The sequence below is a fragment of the Ammospiza caudacuta genome, chromosome 15, assembly GCF_027887145.1.
Source record: "Ammospiza caudacuta isolate bAmmCau1 chromosome 15, bAmmCau1.pri, whole genome shotgun sequence".
Taxonomy (NCBI): domain Eukaryota; kingdom Metazoa; phylum Chordata; class Aves; order Passeriformes; family Passerellidae; genus Ammospiza; species Ammospiza caudacuta.
In genome coordinates, this window is record NC_080607.1 from 17,705,410 (window position 1) to 17,712,578 (window position 7,169).

Genomic DNA, 7,169 nt, shown 5'->3' on the forward strand with positions numbered 1-7,169 from the left:
TTCTCTCGATTTTTCTTTTATCTCCACACTCTGCAGAGAATTCTGATTTTAAATACCCAAATGTTCCCGGAAGCTGCTGGTAGTGGGGATTTCCTCAGGGCTCTGTTTCTAAATTGAAATTTTTCAAAAAATAGTGAATTTGGGTGTATAAGCAGCCAGCTCCACACAAATGAACGTCTGAGCAGCCCAGATTTAAATCAATTCCGTTCTCCTCGCATTTCCAAAGCTGCAGGACACATCTGGCCCTGCTAATGAAAGGCCAAGATATTCCAGCAGCAAGGTCAGATTCCAATTAATTCCCCTTGTTCTCTGTCTGAACCTGGCTCATTACAAGCCTACATAGATCAAACACTGAAATATTCCCTGAATTGTTCAAGATTTTCCCCCCAGTGACGGCTGCAGTACAAAAGCTGAATATTACCAAAAGCTCTCCTCACGATTTGCTGGTTTTAATCAACTTCTCTTGGTTCTGCTGTTTGATTTCTGGAGTGATCAGGTAATTAGTTATTATAAATTAGGGGTTTAGGTATCAAATTTCCACACAAGGAATTTTTTCCTATCTCTGGAAGTTTCCAAGGCCAGGTTGGGGACAGGATGGCAGTGGAAATCGCCATGGCAGGGCTGGGACAGGATGGCAACCCAAAAAAACAAAAAAAAAAACAAAAAAAAAAACCCAAAACTCAATTATTTTATGAATCAGGGGTTTTGGGGTGAAATTTAGAGCTCCCAGTGAATATTTTTGTCTCTACACTCATTGGCAGGTGTTGCTTTGCTTGTAGTGTGAGAAGAGCAGAACAACAAGATCCATAAAGAAATCCATAAATCCAAAAGAATGGGATTTATCCATAAAAATCCATAAATCCCAAAGAATTTTATTTATCCATAAGAAATCCATAAATCCAAAAGAATGGGATTAATCCATAAGAAATCCATATTTATCCATAAGAAATTCATAAATCCAAAAGAATTTAGTTCATCCATAAGAAATCGATAAATCCCAAAGAATTGGATTTATCCATAAGAAATCCACAAATCCAAAAGAATTTTATTTATCCATAAGAAATCCATAAATCGAAAAGAATTTGGTTTATCCATAAGAAATCCATAAATCCCAAAGAATTGGGTTTATCCATAAGAAATCCATAAATCCAAAAGAATGGGATTTATCCATAAGAAATCCATATTTATCCACAAGAAATTCATAAATCCAAAAGAATTCGGTTTATCCATAAGAAATTCACAAGTCCAAAAGAATTGGGTTTATCCATTAGAAAACCATAAATCCAAAAGAATTTTATTTATCCATAAGAAATCCATAAATCGAAAAGAATTTTATTTATCCATAAGAAATCCATAAATTCCAAAGAACCTGGTGTATCCACAAGAGTTGAGAGCTGGAGGAATTTGACTTTTTTTCCCTTGTAAGAAGTGATTTGTGTAATAAAGCTGTGGGGAAATTGAACTTGTCAGCGTGTTAAATGCATTTGTCTGCTGGAATAAAATAAACTACACGTGTGCAATTATGGGATTGGAGGCTGAAATTCCCTGTGATTCAAACTCTAATTTATCACCAGTTTTTCTTTAATCCACTCAAGCTTTACCAGTTAACGCTGCATAATAATTTCATTTGAAATGGAAATGAAACAGAAGGCTTTGAAAACAAACATTGAGCATTATTTAAATCTCTGCATTCCAGCTTTGCAGCAACAATTCCAGTGATTTACTGAGCAGGACACAGCTGAAAACTGCCAGGAATTTGGCAAAAAAAATTATGTGTGTGTGTATATATGTATATAAAATACTTGACATTTAAATATTGGTGGGCAGAGTACACTCAGCACTTCAAATATATATTTTAGGAGATGTATTAATTTAAAATAACTCCACAGAGCAGTGTGAGGTTTGTTCTTTTGGGGTTTTCCATCTCTCCAACCAGCCAGATCTTATCTTGAAAGCACCACTACAGTGGAAGGAAAAATAGATTTATGAGCTATTAAAGAAGCAGATGTTATTTTATTTTATTTTATTTTATTTTATTTTATTTTATTTTATTTTATTTTATTTTATTTTATTGTTTTGGCACTGCTCAAACCCAATTTGCCCTTCACAGACAGAGCTGGTATCTCATTTTCTCACAGTCACCCCAGCCCTGGTTTCCCTGCTCTTTTAAAGGGGATTTTTGTGAAGATAAGGTTGATTTTCATATAAATATATATTTGTGTGTAATTTATTTATTTTCATATTATTTTATTTTTAATTTTCATATTAACTTTACTTATATATTTATTTTTAATATTTATTTGTGTGTAATTTTTATTTTTATATTAATTTATTTTTATGTGCATATTAATTATATTAATATATTTATTTTTTATATTTTTGTGTGTAATTTATTTATTTTAGTATTAATTAAATATGTTTATTTTTAATATTTATTTGTGTGTAATTTATTTATTTTAATAGATTTAATTTTTGTTATAATTTAATTTATTTTAATATTAAAATGGGAGCAGAGGCACAGGCAGGGTCAGAGCGATGGACACAAATCCCCCAGGACTTTTCTGCCCCTGTCCCTGTGGTGAGCACATTTCACCACGTGTGTGACAGCTCCAGCTCTTCCTGCAGGAAATTTGGTTCATAAATAACTTTAGAACATAAGGACATTAAAATTATTGGTGTTTACATGAAAAATAATTGAATATCAATCAAAGCACACTGGCAACCTCCCGACAGCTCCAGCTCTGCTGTAATTCATGGAATTAATCAAGGCCTGACACTGGGAGATGTTATTGCAAAGGCTGAGGAAGGAGCAGGAAATTACAAAGTTTAAAAAAAAAAAAAAAAAAAAAAACAAAAAACAAAATAAAAACAGGATAATCTATTTTTTTTTCTTTACTTCCACTGTATGTGAAACTTTCCAGTGGAGGAGAACAAGGCCATGAAAATGCTGCCATAGTTCAGGCCCAGCTAATTTATATTTCAGCCCAAAAATCCACTAAAATGGTGGTGAAAGGGCTGCATCGGGCACGTCTTGAGTTAATCACAACAAAAATGACATTTTGGAGGCAGGAATTCAGGAGATGGTCAGGTCTGGAGGGACATTCCAGACCAAAACCTTCTCATGTACTGCCCCAACTGTGAGAAATTTCACTCAGTGTCCCTGATGGCTCTGTCCACCTGAAATTGTCACATTAAACACCCAGATCTTCAGTCCCCTTTTAACACCCTGAATTAAAACCCATATTAGGATTTTAACATTAGCAAATATTTTAATATTAGAATGCAATTTTAAAATGGCATTCAGTGTCCCTGATGGCTCTGTCCACCGGAAATTCTCACATTAAACACCCAGATCTTCAGTCCCCTTTTAACACCCTGAATTAAAACCCATATTTTAATATTAGCAAATATTTTGATATTAGCAAATATTTTAATATTAGCAAGTCTTGCCATCAGCAGGGTGGCAGTGACTGGATCCAGCTCCTGATTTCCTAGGGGTTGATTAGTGCATGACTCAGGAAAACCAGACTGGGAATTTCCTGGGGTTTAGATTTGGGTTAAGCCTCCACCTGCTCATCATTTGGAGATCTCCAAACCAACAGCGGAGGGAGGCTGAGGTGCAGCAGGGCTGGGCAGAGCCTGAAGGGCTGCAGGGCAGAGAACAGAGCACAGGAGGAGATTTCAGGAGCTGCTCCTCATCCCCAGCTCACCCACAGACAGGGCAGCGATATTTAATATCTCCGACCCCGATCATGTGCTCAGCAGCAGCTCCTAAAAGAACAAATGGCTTTTCCTGCAGCAACAATAAAGGCAGATCTCTCGGGAAAGAGGAGATGAAGTGGTTTTTGTTTGTCTAAAATATGAGCTGGGAAAATAAATAGCTGTGCCACACAGAAAATGCCGTTCAAATAAAACCCTGCACTTTCCTTTTGGATGGGATATTAAACATGACACTGAGATCCCTGCCCAGCTCCCATTGCCCCACAGCCACCTCTGGGTTACACACATTTTGTGATTTATTGGCCCTCACATGCAATATGAGCCTGTTCCTGCCTTGTCATTAATTCCTGGTGCACATTAATTACCAATTGTCATTAATTACTGGTACACAATTCCACAGCCCCAGAGCCTCTCAGGGGAAAGGAGGACATGTAAATACCACACATTTAAGGAGTATATTGATGTGTGTATACCACATATTTAAGGAGTAGATTGATGTGTGTTTATGCAGATGGATCCTCTGCAATAATTTATATTTTGTTGGGATGATTGCTCAGCCAAACACATCTGAGTGGCTTTTGCCAGTGCAAGAACAACAAAGCACAGAAATAAACACAAACTAAAGGGGAGCTCAAGGAACAAACAATACCTTCAGCAGTGGAGGATTCAGCACTAAAATAGGAATCAATCAGATCTATTATTTTAATCTACTTCCCAAAAGCCGGAGCAGCTTTTTTGGATTGCCTGCCTTGAGCAGTGGTGCTCCAGCACCTCCAGAGTGAGAGAACCTCTCCTTACGCCTTCCCTGCTCCAATCCTGCAGATTTAATTGCTTCAGGCTCCTGCCCTATGCACAGCCCCCTGAAATTGGTGCAGCCTTTTCCTCTGGCTGCTGAACTCGCTGTGTCCCTGCTCTGTGGCTGCCTAAGCAGTGGAACTAATACAGTTTGAGGGTGCATAATTCCCGTTCGTGTCAGAGAGGAGAGGATTTCTATGGAGATCAGCATCTCCTGATTGCATGGCTGATCACTCCTCCCCACTCCACAGGCCAGGGAAATAAATGTTTTTTTCCTGGGAGTGAATAAATTCAGGGGTGACAGCTGAAGTGATGGAAGTTAATGGGGAGAGGAGTGATGAATAAACCCTGAGCTCTCAGGACACCTCACCAAACCTGGGACAAGGCTCTGCCCTGCCCAGAGCATCCCCACAGAGGGGAACAGGTCACCCCAAACCCAAACAAAGCGAGAGGAAAAAGGGGGAAATCCTTGGAGAGGGAAAGGGCTGTGGAATGAGCAGGGCTCCGGCTCAGCTCCATCCTTTCTGCACTCCTGGGGCAGAGTGGAAGGGTCAGCACCTCCTGCCTTGCTCTGGGGGATTTCAGGGAATTTCACCATCTGCAAGGATCCTCTGCAGCTCACAGGAAAGGCAGCAGCAACAGGAACTATACCTGGGCAAGCAATTCTGCACCTTGCATATGGGGAAAATAAATCTGTGTGCACTGGCAGGACAGCCTGGGGTTTTTCTCTGATTCAGGGTGGTGTTGCCCTCCAGGTTTCAATTCCAGAAGCATTTGAGTGGTTCCATGATGGAAAACAAGTGGAGAGTGGATGGTGAGAACTGCGCCAACATAACCCCCAAACAGAGCAGGCTCTCAGCATCACCTGGGAACATCCAGTCACCAAATTCAGAAATCATCTCATGTTAAGCCCCAATTCCACAGCCTTAAACTGCTGTCTCACCTGGGTTAATCGGAGAATCAGAATAAAATGTTTTTATTCTCCTGTCCCAGCGTGGTTTTTTTTTTTAATTTTTCCCTTCCTGTTCACAGCCACAACTTCACATCTATTTTAACCACAGCTCCATGGCCCAGCCAGAATACCTGAACAGCAGCAGCCGCAGGTTTGGGCACTGAGCAATTCGTGTCTCCGGAGCAGAACTCAGCACATCCCCTGCTGGCATCCCGCGGCAGCCTCGGGCACTGCGCCCGGCCGGACAAACGCTGCCGGCTCCTCGTTCATCCCCTCACTCATCCCCCCATTCCCTGTACCCTGCGGCTGGAAAAACAAAAATCCACCTCACCAGCACAAACAAAATAAGATTTGTGATGGCTTAGAGCAGATGAACCCCTCCCTCCTTTTACCTGCAAGATTCCCAGAGTGTGGAAAAGCTGGGAAAACACTCGTGGACAAAGCAACCACCCTGAATGCCTCAGCACCCAACTCCCTTAATGTTTGTTTTTTTTTGGATTGTCAAAACTTACTATCTTTCTTTATAAGGTTTTTTTTTTAAGTATTTAATTAAGAAATTACACTTAAATTATTTTTTCTTTAAATTTAATAACTAATCACTCCAAGTTCACAATGTGCACTTTTTTGTCTAATTACAACACGCTACAACTTATGAAAAAGAAGGTGAAGAAGGTAAAGGAGTTTACTCGTTTCTGCCTGAAAATTTTTATCTTGTTTTATAAATTTTACTGTATTTTAAAACTTTAATCTCTAAGTTTTCTACTACACGACATTACACACTTCTAACCACACTACACACTTGTAATCCCAGCTCTCCCCATCAGTTTTGGAAGCCTTCTCCACAGCCTCAGGTCAAATGTAGTGTTTTTCTTCTGAGGGTCAGAGTTTGTCAGCACAGAAACTCTCAGACTCTCAGCCTCCAGATCTCCAGCATCAGAACCCAGAGGCAATAAAAATCAACCACCACAAACTTTTCCCCGCGTTGGTAAATCCAGAATGCGGAGAAGTCAATAGAGCCGAGCCCAGGCTCTAATTAGAGGCTCCTGTGTGAAACCAGCTTTCCTTCAAACACCACAGGGCTCGCGGCAGGGGCAGAATATTCCCTGAGAACCAGAGAAAGCTTCATTAGTGTTGGTGGGAGCAGAGGATCAATCTGCCCTTGTGGAAGTTAATGAGAGCAGCAGATTCACATCCTGGCCTGATCTCGCAGCCCGGGGCTGCAGGGCTGTTGGCATCCCCAAACGCTCAGCACCAGGCTCAGGTGCAGCTCTGCCCAAATTGATTCCACCTGTGTGGCTGTTTAACCGACTGCCAATCCGCCTGCAGGCCACAGATCCCAGAGATGCTCACCTTCAATATTAATGGAGCTCTTCTGCTGTGAGGGAAGGGAAAGGAAAGCTAAACACAATTATAAGAATAAGCACCGACAGCAGGGAAAGCTGGAAAAATAAAAGGTGTTTCATTCAGACAAATGCTAAACCAACCCACTTCAATCAATCACTGCCTTCCCTCGAGGAGGCAAAAATTGCTTTATTAAATCTTGATCAAGAGAAAAAGGGAAGATCTTCATTTAAGGAAAAAAAAAGATTTGAACTATGATAAAAACAAAGATGAACATAATCCTTATTTACAACGAATTAAGTTCCTCTTTGCACTGTGGGGTACCTTCCCCAATGATGGCAGATTGATTTTATTTCCTTCA